At 43.2% G+C, this 15267-nt stretch overlaps 1 protein-coding gene across 4 annotated transcripts in view; it reads left to right on the forward strand.

Moving 5' to 3' along the window:
• The window catches only part of PSD3 (pleckstrin and Sec7 domain containing 3), a 119140-nt gene that overhangs the window by 66453 nt on the left and 37420 nt on the right, over nt 1-15267 (forward strand). The gene's annotated exons all lie outside the window — the stretch shown is intronic.

A 15267-nucleotide genomic window follows, 5' to 3' on the forward strand; every position in this document is an offset into this window, starting at 1 on the left:
TGGGGCAAGGTAGCTGGACATGACTCCATAGGCATATGGAATTGTGGAGAAAAGGTATGTCAAAGTCTATGCCTGTTTTCCCCTCCTCCATAGTGCAATGCCTACAGCCACACCTGGGACTGACTTACAACCTGTGTGGATCTTAGAGTGGCTTCAATTTCCTTCCTCCCTGTCTCTTCTCACACTTCTCCATATTATGCCCCTTCCCTTTCTTTTTGCCCTCATCCTTTTGCCTTCTTCCTTCCTTCACCTGCTTCCTCTCATCCCAGCTTCCTTGTTCTACCCTTCCTTTTCCTCTTTTCCTTTTTTTTGATGTTGTGTTTGCTGTTTGAGTCAGAGAGAAGCCTAGGAGGGTGGGTGTTTTTCTTTTTTTTCCTTTTTTGTTTTTAATGCAGATCTCTAGGGTGAGAGGTTTGTTTCAGTGATGTTGACTCAAATCATGCTCACTGCAGGGATGGAGGCAGAGATTGTTTGCAGCTGATCTGAGATCGTTTGTAGACTTTGCATCACTTCTCTAATCACTTTCCTGTGGATTTCTGTCACACCTATGCAGAATTTTAGGGTTTTGATGCTTTTATGGATTTTTTTGTAGTGCTGCGCTTTTCTCTCTTTTCTGTAACTACATTTGTCAGCTTTAAGTTAAGGAACTTGGTGGTCTGTGTTAGTCTGCCTACTGTATGGCTCACTTAATTTCTGTGAGCTTTGTTGACAGCAGATGATAATTCCTAAAAGGAGGAACTCAAGAAGAGGAGCTTTTCCCCTTGGATACTCTAGTGCTTTGCCAGGAAGTAAAACAGCTATTCTGTGAAACAGCTGTTTTCAGATCTGCTGTGAGGAACATGAAGATGGCTGAAGACATCACTTGCAGTCTGATCAGGATAACAGGGTGCATGATTTCTTTGCATCCCTGTTATTATCCAATGGCTTGTTTCCATTAAAGCAGGGGACTTACCTTAGGAGTGGTTTCTTTTGGCACAAAATGCACTGTGGATCCCAGAGATACAGTGATACCAAGATTTATTTGATCTTCCACCAGTCATTGTGTTTTTGTCATTCTGCTCACTTCTAGGTGCTTACTGATATAAAAAGTCAGTTGTAAAGACTGGTGACCATGAGCAGCTGGCTGTGGATGCTCTTTTTTGCCTTCTTCTCATGTAACTTAAGCCAGAGATAGTTCAGTTGCCCTCATGCAGTCATCCATAATTCTCCCATCATTCCAGCTGTTACTCTGCTAAGATTCCAGTTGACCTGGTTGCTTGTGAATGTAGAAATTAAGTGGTTGCTCTAGTATTTCTGCTGTTCACAGGAGACATTTAATGTTGATTGTCAGCTCCCCCTAGTCAGCAGACCTCAGAAATTGTTATCTGAATATTACAGGAATTTTACTGTTGATCAGTTTTAAGCCCTAGTTCTGTAGCCATTGTATAAGAGTAGCTTATCCATCAGAATTTACTTTCCCCTTCTCTACTGTTGTGGGGAGAAGGGAAAAAAAACCATGAAAGAAGGAAACATGAAGGATGAAGGAAAGATTTAATTATGGTTGTTTATTTAACAAACAGCATTTAGTGGCAGTATTAAGTAGTTCTGCCTTTCTGTGCTGCACAAATATGTTACTAGCTTTTGAGGATATATTTAAAGTAATTGGTATGCATGTGTTTATGTATTTTGTCAGCTTGTGTTGTTTGTATTTGTTATTGACATCAGGCCTAAATTATTCTAATGGATTCCTTTGATTCTGTTTGAGGACTTTGGAGTTCTTCAGATACAGTGATGTGGTCCTTAGGTTTGTACCCCAAAAGCCAGTATTGAATTTTACTTTTAATTCTGCAGTTTTTCTTCTTGTGTTGTTGATTCGCTGAATGACATTAGGAAGACCAAGCAAGGACTGAGTATGTTTTGCCTCCCAGGGAAACTTGACTGGTGGGAGGAACAGATGGGAAGGAGCTTATTTCAGGGTAAATTGGAACAGCTGCCCATTTCCTCTGTGGGTGATGGGGTCTGACAGTGCCTTGTGACAAGAGAAAATCTTTTGTATACTTTTAAAAGGATAGGATGGAAGGAATAATAGTAACTCTGGTTTTCTGCTTCTGCATTTGTTTTGACTCAAATTTTTAAATTTTCCTGCTGTTTCATGGTTTGTTCCTTAGAGGAACTGATAGGGAAGGTCCCTATATAGGGTCACAGTCCTTTTGGTCACCCCAGTTGTGTCACTGACTAAACGAATATTTACATTCTACCCCTTTCCTACCACCTCTTTGCTTGACCTCTGAACAAGAGGAAGATTCTGAATTCTTGACACACTTGGAGAGTTCCCTGGCTGTGGTGACCTCTGATTTTTCTGATACTGTGCAGCTATTTCATCCCCTCTTTAAAAACATCCCTTCTATCCCTCTGTCCCTCAAAACACTTTTCCCTTAGAAATTCCTGTTGCTCAATTATAGACGTAAATCAATCCTATGTGCCTACTAATTTCTAAAATGGTGGGTCTTCTCTAGTGTCAAAGCATGGCCTTTCCCCAGAATAACAGTAAGTGTGTACACAGAATACTGGCTCAGTAAGGAGTACAAGATTGTATTATCACTTGCAGATGAAAATCAGGGACACTGATGAAATCTAGACTGAATCCTCAGTCTGAAGATATTTAAGGCTTCAAATATGTTCTCTCAGGAGGCTCTCTTTGGGAGAGTGTGAACTGAGAAGTATTTTCTCAGAAAACACTGAAGAAAGAACATCCTTGGAGTTTTGGACTGCTGCAGAAACAGACTTGTTCCTTTCTGAAGTAAGGTTGCTGTTCTACCTGAGTATCTGCTAAATTCAGCTCAGAGTGCTAGATGAACTGCTGCAGTTAGGCAGCAGTGATGGTGCTGTGGGTAACACAAGAGAAAAGAAATACTGCTTTGATTCAGTCTAGTTTGTATTTAATAATAAAATTGTTCTGTATAATTGATACTGGCCTAGGTCTGTGTGTGATATTTAGGGAGTATAATTATTTCTGATATGTTGAGAGTGCTTAGGGAGTTTGCCCTATAAATCTGAGAGCAAGAATAATCTGCTAGGCAGGGGGCTGCTAGGATAGAGACTGATTTGTGGCCATTTACGTAGCACCTGTCAGGACCTGCTGCTTAGCTCATCTCGAGCGGTTTGACTGCAGTGCAAATTTCCTCTAAGAAGAGATTTTCTTTGAAAAGCTTTCACACAAGCAGTGGATAATTTCACATGGGTTAAGTAATATAAAATCTTTTCAGCGAAGTGACAGAAGTAACTCAGAGCATGATTATTGCCGAGAAAAAGGTTCTTTTCAGTTATCATCTAGCAATGACAGATTTCTGTAAAAAAGGGGCACATTTTTGGTTTGATCTTAATGGGAGAGGTAGTGATGGGCTTGCTAGATCTGAATGGGTGGAAATGGAAATATATTTTTCTTGTTGGCCAGAAGGGAAGGTATTTGTGCCTCAAGCAGAATGGAGGCAGAATCTGTGAGGAATCAGAAGTTTCCCACCCCAGGGACAGTTTCTGTGTTGATACTTAGGTAACCTGTTCCCTGTTCCACTGTTGTCCTTCAGCAGGGTCCACACCTTTTACAGTCTGTGAGAAAGATACACACCTTGTAGCATCATTGGGAACAACATTAGCAAAGGGTTAATGCTATTAGAAAGGCTGCTGCATACTGGAGAGACAGCAGTATCTTTTGTGAGCAAAATGGACCTAGGACCATCATGTGGCTGTCTAGCCAGTTGCCCTGTAAGGATGTAAATTTCTGATTGTAAGAGTCTGGGAAGATGTAACCAGGGGAAAGTCCATCCATTTATATGCATCTTATTTACCCTGGGGTGCTGTTGGGCACATGACATGGGGCATGAAAACTCTCATTTTGCTTTCACATGGCTTGGCAGACATGGAACAGGATTCAGATGTGAATAGAGACTGGAGCCTCTTCACCCAGTTTTTGGCTGTCTGAAGTAGCTCAGCATGGGACATTCATGTCAGCATGCCAGGGCAGTGCTGCCTCAATGCTGCCTGCATGCAGACTTGCTCTGTGTGTGACAGTGTGAATGGGATGTGAGCCCTCATGCCCTCCACAACCCAGCATCACTGCTGCTGTCCTTGCCTTGCCTGTGGTATGATGGTATGGGGCAGGTTGCTGAACCTAGTGTTAGCCTTGCTGCAGTCTTCCAGCTCCTCATGCACCCTCTGCACCGTTTGCCTTTTCGGGGTTTGGCACAATGTCCCCACTGTCCACTTTTCCCTTGCTGCTCACACAAGCTGCTCCACCTGTCCAGTGTGTGTCTGCAGCTGCCACGATCCTGTGTTGAGCAGAGCAGAGCAATCTCTCTCTCACATTGGAGCACGTTTCCATGGCAATGCACAGTCTGCTGCACTCTGGGTCTCCAGGAGCCAGAAATGATGGTGCTTTTGCAACATTGAGGTAAATGTCTCTCTTTTCCTGTATTTAGTGCATCCACCCCTCAGTAAGAGTACTAGCTCCTTCTGGCATTGGCCTCCCCTTGTCCCCTGCATGAAGGCAGGTGGTTCCAGGCAAAGAGAGCGTGCCTAGCCTCTGGAGCCAGGCTCGTGTGGTTGGATGGTGCCTCTGGCAGTGGTAATAGCCCTCCCATCACTAGGCTGTATGGGTTTACCATGAGGGAGAAACAGAGTGCCACTTGGGAGCTGCATCATTTGTGGGGTTAGCCACTGGAGCATGTGGTTTGCCTGTGTGGGGGTATGGATACAGCTCTCCTGGCTGCTGAGTGGGGAGATGAGTTCCTAGGTGCTTGTTCACACCTCCTCTGACGCTGGTTTGCACTGATCATCTTGGGAAAATAATTTCTTTTCCACTAAGCCCCTTTAAGAGTATGAAAGTGGTCTTGCTCTCTCTTGCACTTTGGGAAGGCACCCCAAGGACTCTGGCTAGTGAGTGCAAATAGTGAGTTGTGGAAATTTGCTGATTTGTCTCTCTGGGGCTTGCCAGTACTTTTTTATGGTGCTGTAGGTTTTCACTCATTTCTTCAGTGCTCTGAGAATCCATCAGTATTTCTCACATCCTGTAGCTTCTGGCAGGTGATTGAAGACTCTTTTTACAGCGTTCTTTGTTATTGCAGGCAGTAATGAGCATGGCAGGCTATTGCAGGCAGGGAATTGTGGCTGCATGAACTGAAAATAATATCTTGGCTTGATCTGCTGGCATTTGTACCAGCATCTTTCTCTCCACCTCTCTCCCTCTCACTGTTGGTGTGTATGTGAAGGGGGAGCTGATGCTGGAGAGGGGAGCAGAGCAGAGCAGGGGAGGAGTTTCTATCAGCGTCTTCCTTTTCTTTTTCTTTTTTTTTCTCCCATCCAGTGACGTGAGCAATGCCTGGAACAATCAGGCTGGCTCCATACACTGTGCCTGAAGATGCTGGAGAAAACAGCCTAGTGTGCTTTAAGCAAACACTGATTGCTTGAGCCTGGGCTCTCCAGTCGTGACATTTTCCAGTTCCTCTGCAGGGGATTGGGAAGTTTCATTAGCTTTCTTCTTTCCTATCCCGTCCCCTCACTTTTGGAAATGATTGGAGTTAACAGTGTTCAGAGCACCAGCAAAGTCCGGGTGAGAGCCACAGGTTCGGTGAAATACTCCCGAGAAGAATCTCTCTGGCGGCAGTCCCATCGGTCAAAATCTATGAAAATATCCAACTCCTCCGAGTTTTCTACTAAAGAAAGCAAGGTAAATGACTAAATATTAGTAGTGTTTTGCCTGTTTAGGCTTGGGGTTGGTGTTGGGAAAAGGTTACACTTTGCAGGAGTTAAGAGCTCTGGATGGTCTGCAGTGATCAGAAAACTGCTGTCAGGTCATGAAAAAAAATCTCTGCATATGAGGAGAGACCTGAAGGTGAAAGAACTCTGGTGTTATAATGATCAGGTCTTAGTTGAATGCCCTGTCACTGAGCTTGGTGCAGTAGTAAACAGGGAAAACTTGCTAGTGACAGTGCTGGTTGGAGCTGTACTCTTGGGAAATGTGCCAGAGTTGGCAGGTGATGTCCTTGGGATTATTTGTTTAACAGGAATTGTTTTCTATAGAAAAATAATTTTTAGTCCTTACCTGCAGCTCTGTGGTTTAGTAGGTGTAGGTGCTAGGTGAAAATATTGTCTAAATTGCATGTGTGATTAAATACTGCTGTCAAGTATTTGTTAGGAAGGCATTGCTTGTGCATTTGTAGGAATACATTAATGTATTGTAATGGTTGATAGCACAGGCTATTCCCTGTGACTGTGTGCAGCATCTCCTCACCCAGCCCAGCCCAGTTATTCAGTTCCTAAGCAAACAGCCCCCACGCCATGCAATATCTCTTTTTTTTCCTCATCCCTCTCTCCCACACAATAATGGAGAGGCACCCAGGAACTCCTGGCAAGTGTTTTAAGACCTGTCTCCCTCTCTAAGGTGCTCCCTATCTCCAAGGGTCAGATGAACTTTATGCAGTGACAAAAATAAGCCTCTGATTTCATTCTTACTGCCAGTTGATTCTGACCTTGGGATTAAAAGATACAACCATTTGCAAAGGTGTGCTGAATCAGGGTGAAATATTTCAAAGCATCTACCGAGGGTTTAACTATGCCTTGGGTCCGTCCATGTGCATACAAAGCAGGCACCATGCATGGATCTTCCTGTGGTGTGCCTTCCCTAAATCTCCTATCTGTTCTGTGAGAAACCTCTGCTCTGCCATGGTGAAAAGACCCCAGTGCTGCACGGTAGTTCCTAGCAAAACACTCTCTGCTAGCTTACAGGTTGTATGGCATTTTAGAGCCTGAGCTGTGTAACTTAAATCACAGGGTGATTTGCAAACAGAAATAAATGTCAAGTATTTTTTCAGTTCAATTAAGTGAGCCTCTGTTTTCAGGACCTTATAAATTGTGTCTAAGAAATAGTGCATTACTGAGTTAGGGCAGAGAAATATCACAGCCATCATTTTCAGGCTGTTGCTGATGCAGTATGTGCTTCTTCAACAAATGTCAAAGTAAAGGCTGCATCTTGCATGTGCTCTGGGACCCTGCTCTCGTGATCACTTTCACCCTAAGCATGGGAATAATTGCACGGTATTTGGTGGGAGGATTTGTACATGAAAAGTCTCCTGCATTTGGTAAAATCTCAAGTCTTTTGACACTGGATGAATTACTTAATCTCTATATCTTCCTCTCCCAGGCTTTGTGTCTACTCTGTATGCATGGTGTAGCGTCCTCAGGGCAGGGACTTTCTCCCAGGGATGGTGTCTGACACAGTTAACTACTGCAGTAATGAAAGCTCTGTGTTCATTCCTCTGTGGCATTTGTAATTTACTTTTCTTCCTTTTAGGTGATGTAGGTTGCTATTTGAGAGATACCCACTTCTTTTCCTGCCTATCTCAATATGATGGAAAGAACACTGCAGCTTCGTTTCAGTTTATTTTACTGTTTCTTTATTTCAAGCAAAGGTTTTTGTATCTGTAGGGCATCTGAGATGCATAAAAGCTGTGTTATGGAGGGCTGAGAAGATCCCTGCATTCTCTTCAGTGGTGCTTGCCTGGTTGATAAGATGACAATTGGCTCTGCAAGTGATTGGTGTGTGATTTTGGTCAGTTCTGTTCTTTCCATCTCTCTGTTCCCCCTTTCCCCCTTCTGATCTTTGCCCATTTTTTTTTTTTTTTTTTTTTTTGCTAAGACATTGCTGATTTAGCGAACCAATTTATAACTGAGCCTTGGCTCTTTGATACTGTTGTGTTGGTGGAAGAACCTGGAGGTTTTTAATTTGTAGTGTGGCAAAGCTCTTTTTATTAGTGTAACTGTGCATATGTGTTTGTGCATCACTTCTCAGGAAATGTCTTCAGTTCTAGCTGGGCTTTTCAGGACACTGATACCATGTAGATCTCCTCAGTCTTAAGTAAGGTTTGGTTTGTAGACTTCATATTTCTGTGGGTGTGTCTCCCTCTTTGTGTCTGGACTGCATTGTATTTTATCTGCTCCTCATATAAAGTGATTACAATGCTCAAGACCTGTTCCTGGGACTGCTTCAGCTAACTTTGGACAGAAGATAGATTTAAACCATTTGTGCCTCAGAAACATACTCCTCTTTTACTTTTCACTTATATGACTCAGCCTATTTTGGTAAGCTAGAGAGTATTATGTATCCACATGCTTTAGTATGAACAAAGCGCCAGCATGGTGCCTGCAGATGAGGTCTGCCTGCTGCCAGTGTCAGAGAAGCTAGGTAGCCCAAGTATCTTTTATCTCCTTGACTCACATCAGGCAGTGCCTCTCTGTGGACAGGCTTCACTAGGGGGATGCATCCTGAATGTGTATTATAGGCAGGTACCAAAGCTTTAGGCCAGCAGAAGAACCTGTGAAAAGGATATTGTGAATTGTGTACCATTGTTCTGTGGAGGGCAGGCTCAAGTCCAGACTACATGCAAGGTGAGTCAAAGGATTTTAGGACAATCCTTGTGACCCAGCATGCTCTGTAGTCTCTTTTTCTGACAGACTTTTTTCCTGCAGCCAGGGACTGAATTGCCAAGTACTTTGCACCTGTCCTGCCTGCCAATGCACAGGGCCAATAAAACAGTTTGAAATAGGCTGTGTAAAAATAGGCTGTGGAGGTGCTCCACTATCAAGAAGTACTTCTCTAGCCTTTTCTCTATTTATCTGTAATAATTCAATATGCTGCCTTTATGATAGCACTGGTTAAACACTTCAGGAAGTGCAGAAAAAAAATCTTTTAAAGCAAGCTGTATGTATTAATACAGAGGATGCATTTCTTGTGTGGCATTAATTTCTTGGGTCTCTGGAGCCACAGCTAACCATCCTTTTCTGTGTTATGATGATGTATCTGGCACAATCTTTCTTTCCTTTTTTTCTTTTTCCCCCTCCCCCTCCTTCTCCATACAAACCAGATTTTTAACAGAGGAGTTTCTCTTCTAAATGTTCTCCTCCAGTTGGTGACGCACTTGAAATTCCCTGGGTGAAATGATCTCCTTTCCTTCTCTCTAAAACATTCCTATCAACCCTATCTCCTCCTACACCAAAACAGCATTCATCAGTTCCATATGCTTCTGAACAGCTCTGTGCTGTTCTATGAATAATGTATGCTGGCTTGTTAGAAGAACGTTTGTTGTACAAACCAGTGGAATTTAAAATTGAGAGCAATATCAGCAGACATGTGATGCCATGCACTAATGCACAGGCTTCTTGGGGTACTATTCTAGCATCCTTGCTGCATCCCCATCAGAAGAGGGGAAAATGCATGAGAAATAGAGGGTGTGTGGGCTTTGAATCTGGCAATGAGCTACAGGCACTCAGTGATCAGAACCCTTATCCTCCCTTTGCCAGGTGTTACAGATCTGTGTATGAGGACAGGAGAAAATGTCAAGATCTGGGTTTTGAAGGAGGGTGGCAAATAGCAGGTGGTGGAGTAGTGTAGATTTGTATTCTGAGTGAGGGCCAGCCTTCAGATAGTGATCTAAACAGCAAGCTACGAGTGATATATAGCAACCAATATAGCTCTGCATGCAGACTTGGCAGAAGGCAGTGGTACTGAGCTATGCCCTGGTCCAAAGGATGAGCACATTAACAGCTATTAGGTCTCCATGCAAACATTTGTAATGTCTGGTATCTGTTGCCTCTAGAACATGTTTTATTTTTTGTAGAGTTCTGCTACTTCTGTTGTTCTTTCTCCCTCCTGTAAAGCAGATATGGCAGCAGCCAGAGCTGATGCCTATCTGACTGCTCAGCTCCAAAGGGCAAAGCCAATGGGCAGGTGCTGAGTGATTGGGAGAGGTGCTGTGACTGCAGAGACTGGGCATGTCTTTGCCCTCAGGTGTTTCTGGGGCTTCCTTGCTGTTGAAGTCAACCATGCCATTATCAGCTGGAGGTGAAGAAGTGTATCTAGGCAGGGCTGCTTCTGGTAGTGGCAGCAGGGAAGTGTGGCAAAGGCCTGGCTCAGAACACATGTGCATCCCGGTTCTGAGGGCATCAAAAGCCACCCAGGCTATCCTCTGCAATGATCAGATGATCATTCCTCCAATAATGACTCCAAAAATCAGGGAGGAGCTGGATGCAAGCAAAGACTGTGGGAGACAAGAACTGGAAAAGACAGTCTGGGTCATCCCTGCTGTCTCTATGAACTTAGTTTTGGTTTTGCCTATTCACCGGTTCACAGCAGGTGTTTCTGGCTCCTCTTCTGTGCGTGGCGCAGGTGTAAAAAATGTGTGGTATATTCTTTTCCCTCTTGGCAGGCTTTTCTGCATGGGCTAGTGCAAACAGCTTTCTTCAAGAGCCAGCCCTATGTTGCTTTTTAAGGGGAGGAATTGTACAGTGCTCTGGGATCTCTTCAAGCATCTTGCAGCCTAGTGGCCAGGCTCTGGGGGCCGTGTGTTTACCTATAACTTAGATGATTTACCACTCTCAGTATCTGTGTAATTTGCTATGTCCTTGTCCCTGCGTACACACCTGGTTGTGCCTTTCTTTTGTGCTCTGCTTCTGCATGCAGAGGCTGACTCACAGCATCACTGGCAGCCGGCAGGTGACAAGAGCAGCCTTTTTAAATAGGTCCAGTGGTTCATGCATGTGACAAGATTTTGAGGAATATGAGGGTGGTGAATGACCTTTTTACCCTTGGTAGCTTTGTAAAATAAACCAGACTTTTCAGGAGCATGCTCTCCATAGTTTTGCTTTTCTTTCCAATTGGAATAAAAGTAGCAACTAGTTAGAGTTTGTGAAAATCTGGGGTTTTTGTGGACCCACTTGCTTACCAAAGGGGAAATGGGAGTGGAATTATGCAGTTTTTTAGTTACAGCCTTCCACTTAAAAAGGAAAATGTTTCTTGCCTAGTTTATGAACAAATACAAGCAAATCCCACAAACAAATAAGAAACTCATTTTTTAATACTTCAGTCTTTTAAGGGTCAGATTTGAACTGTAGGAGACAGCACTGGAGTTAAAACAAGGAAGGTGCCTAGGATTTTGCCTGCTGTTCTGCTTATGCAGTAGTCAATTTCTTTTATTCTTCCTTCAGAATTGCACTTGTTTCTCCAAGGAGTTTATAGCCTTGCAGAGCCTGAGGTGTGATATACCTAGAGATCAACACTTACCAGAAAGGGGAAAGCTGTAAGCTGTAAGGACCAGGGATAAAAAGTCAAAGCACTAAAGTCAGACACTGCTGAGTAGTTGGTACCTGGGGGTTTGGATCCTGTTTAGAGTAGCCTTGGGTAACAAAAGAGATATAAGGTCTTTCCACTTCCGGACTGGTGTCAGTCCAGCTTGGAAGATGACATTCTGTGCATTATTCATTCTATCATTTACTGCTCTGGATCAACCTCTTGTTTCTGTCTTACACAGCAAATTTGCAAAACACTTCCCAGACTAGCAGGTAGGAAGTGGTGATTGTTTTGTTGTCAATCTGTAACAGTGCTTCAAATTAGAGCTCTTTTTTTTTTTTTTCCTCTCCATTTCCCAGAGAGAAAACATGAGTTAATAAAATCTGTCCTTGCAGCTAGCTAAGTACCGTGAGAGTCATGACCATGCCATAATCTCTGGTGAGCTTTGTTGCAATTTCATGAAGAATTTAAGTGCTTGTCTCCAAGTTTGTTTGATTTAGTCATACTCCGGAAAAAATGTCTATTGAAAAGAGCTACTGTCTGAATCAGGGCATTGGGGAATAGCCATGAGGTAAATCAGGGAGCAGGTTGCTGTACATGTATAGTTCTGGTTACAGAACACGGCAGGAAAAAATTTTCCTTCTCTGGAACATATGAGAGCCCAGGCAGACATCAGGAAAATGTTAAATTAGAAAATGTTTTGGAGAAGTGACATACAGCAGCTCTGAAAGGCTGGTGAGTCCAGCAGCAAGTGTGCAGCCTCTCCAGAGTCTCTGCCAGAGAGGTAGGTTGGGGAACAGGCATGAGAACTCGTGTGTTTGCATCTCTGGAGAGGTCTGCTTGCTGAGGTCTCAGTGAACATGCCTGGTAGACACACAGAACATGCACAGGTTTACAGAATACAGCTGTCTGGGCTATGCAGACCCTCTATAGTTTTCTTTCTGTTTTGTAAATACAAGAAACTTTTTGACAGGCTCTGTTTGATGGTCTGTGGGGGGCACCATGTCCTTGGTCAGATGTGTGCCATATGACTGGGTTGTTGTCGGTTACTCCCTAAAGAAGGAAGATGATGTCTGGCTTATTAGTAAAGGTTGGGACAAACACAGCTCTCTTTTCACAAGGCACAAGCCTGGGGCATTTGTTATCCCTGCACCAATCTGGACTGCTGCTTTTGTGTGTTCTGCTCTTTGGCTGCAATGATCCCTAGAGACGTGCTTAGCAGTGAAATCTCATAAAAACCTGCACAAGGCAGGTGTTAATTTTCAGAGGTTTTGACCCAATCTTGTCGGCATTTTGGCCAGAGGGAAACAAATGTTTCCTCAAGCCAGGTTTTTGCTGTTTCTGAAACACATTGGGCTCGATGAGGAAAAAAATAACTGGTTATGAAAAGCTGGAGGAAGTATGCAGCCGCTTCGCTTTGTATTTGGAGTAATTTTCTGGCTCAAAATATAAGAGAATATTTTAGTCATACCAGGAAGAAAAGAACAAGTCAAAGAATAAGACAGGGGCTTTGGCCAAATCATGTAAGAAATACTCAGTGACTGCAGAAACCAGTATCAGCTTTGGTTCGTGTAGAAAAATGGTGTTGTGTCTAATTCTGCTGAACTGGCAGGAGAAATATTAACTCTTTCTTTTGCTTTCTTTCTGCAGAGTGGTCTTAAAATCTCTTGATAGCTTTCACCTGAAAATTAAGCGAGTGCCTACAAATTGTCAGAAATGCCCATCTGTTCATCTTTGGTTGTTTGCCTTTGGTTCAGAGTGCCTTACACAACTTTAGAGAAGATAGGATCTGTAGAAACAGTGAAAACTCCAGACTTGGAAATACTTAATCATATTTCTCTGAAGGGCACACTGAAGCTCGAGTTAGTGGTGAGGACCTCTCTTTGCTAGCTCAGTGTCAGTAGGATGAGGTCTAAGTGTTCTTTGTGTTAATATCTGTTGTATTGGTCTGAGAAACCTACCTTCTATGCACATTGTGGCCAAGAGTTGCTGCCTGTGTAGCATCAGCTTGAATTATACCATAATGTTTGATCTGCTTGTGTATGGTTCAGTTAAGCCATATTTCCACAGAGCTGAATATTAAGGATCTTCAAATAAGACTTCCAGATCCAAAAAGGAGCCAGTGGATGACAGGATGAAGAGTGGGATATGCTCATGTGAATTCAGCTGTGGCATATGCAGAAGACTAATTTCAACTCTTAAGTTTCCAAATTATTTTTGGTTTGGGTCAGCATTAAGGCTATCTAAATGTTACCGTTTCTGTTGAGCATCATGTCATAGCTATTATAGTATGTGATTTTCAGCCTTGTTCATACTTGATGTGCTACTTTTTGCTAATCATGTGCATCAACAGTTCTTCTACACGTTAACATATTTTGAGGCTGTGTAGGAGTTATGTGCCAGAGGGAGTAAATCTAGCTATGTATATAAGGTGAATTACAAATGCAGATTATGCGTGTGAGAATCAGGGACATTCCATACCAAAATACTTCACTTGAGTTAACTGACCTATTTGAAGAGCTCCATTAGCTTGGTAATACCAGGGGTTTATCCGTTGTATACATCAGCTCATGGAGGGCTGAAATAAGACATACTTATCCACTTGATATATGTAATTTCTTTAAAAAAAAAAAAAAAATCCATCCCAACTGTCTGAAACTGGGTTCAGTGTTGTTTTGTTTTGTTTTGTTTTGTTTTTGTTTTTTTTAAGTCAGGTTTCAGACCCTTTTCTTTGCAGGCTTGTATCAAAAACAGAACTGTTACCTTTGGTGTCAAACTTACTGGGCACCTTTTCTATGAATTGAAAGAGGAACAGTGTTAGTGGACAGCAGTCCCAGATAGTGATTTTCAAGCACAAAAGTTGCTTAACATTAATTTTCTGTTTTGCACTTAGAAACGGATCATGTTTTATGTTTAGGTGTGTGACTGGGAAAGCATTCAGGCATCTGTGAAGCTTAGGGACTTTGGATAGCTATTCTGGCAAATTTTCACAGATTGGCCCATACGGTGAAATATTAAAGTCTCCATTAAAGTTATTGACCAAAAGGTCTCATTGATTGTCAGGAATAAGACTGAACTTTGAATTTCAATGCAATAGTCCTGTGGCTTTTGCAAACTAAGTAAAATTCAGGTTCATTACCACCTGAGGAGCTAGAATGTACCTAAGTCAGTTAGAACCAGTGAGATGTATCCCGGAGTCCTGAAGGAATTGGCTGATGTAGTTGTCAAGCCACTCTCCATGGTATTCGTAAAGTCACTGTAGTCATGAATTCACCATTGTATTGGTGAAGTCCCAGGTAACTGGAAGAAGGGAAACATGGTACCCATCTTTTAAAAGGGTGGAAAGGAGAACCCTGGCAACCAGGAACCTCCCAACCTCACTGCCTGGATGGGAATATCATGGAGCAGATCCTCCTAGAAGCTGTGCTCTGGCACATGGAGAACAGGGATTCAAGACAGCCAGCACTGCTTCATCAAGGGAAAATCCTGTCTGACCAACCCAGTGGCCTTGAATGATGGAGTGACCATGTTAGTGGACAAGGGAATGGCTACACATGTCATTTATCTGAACTTCTATAAAGCCTTAGACCGAGTTCCTCACAACATGCCTGTCTCTTAATTGCAGAGAGATGGATTTTATGCATGGACTGTTAGACAGCTAAGAAAGTAGTTGGATGGTCACATCCAGAAGGTAATGGTCAATGGCACAATGTCATTGACCAGGGATCAGTACTATTTAATATCTTCATTAATGACATGGATGAAGGGATCAGATGCACCCTTGGGATATCTGCAGGTGAAACTCAGCTGAAGGATGAGATGGTGTCCAGAGTAACCTGGCTAAAATAAAAAAGTAGGTGCATGGGAATCTCAAGAGGTTTAACAAGACCAAGTTCAGGGTGCTGCACCTGGGTCAGACCAACCCTTGGGTATCAGCACAGGCTGGGGATGAGCAGATGGAGAGCAGCCCTGTGAGAAGGACTTGGGGGTGCTGTGAGTGAGAGGCTGGACATGACCCAGCTATGGGCTCTCCAGAAAGCCAAACGTGTCCTGGGCTGCATCCAGAGCAGCATGGGCAGCAGGGACGGGAGGGGATTCTGCCCCTCTGCTCTGCTCTGGTGTCCCAGCACAGGGACAGGACATGGAACTGCTGGAGTGAATCCAGAACAGGG

Source organism: Lonchura striata, chromosome Z, assembly GCF_050655825.1.
Source record: "Lonchura striata isolate lonStrDom1 chromosome Z, ASM5065582v1, whole genome shotgun sequence".
NCBI lineage: Eukaryota > Metazoa > Chordata > Aves > Passeriformes > Estrildidae > Lonchura > Lonchura striata.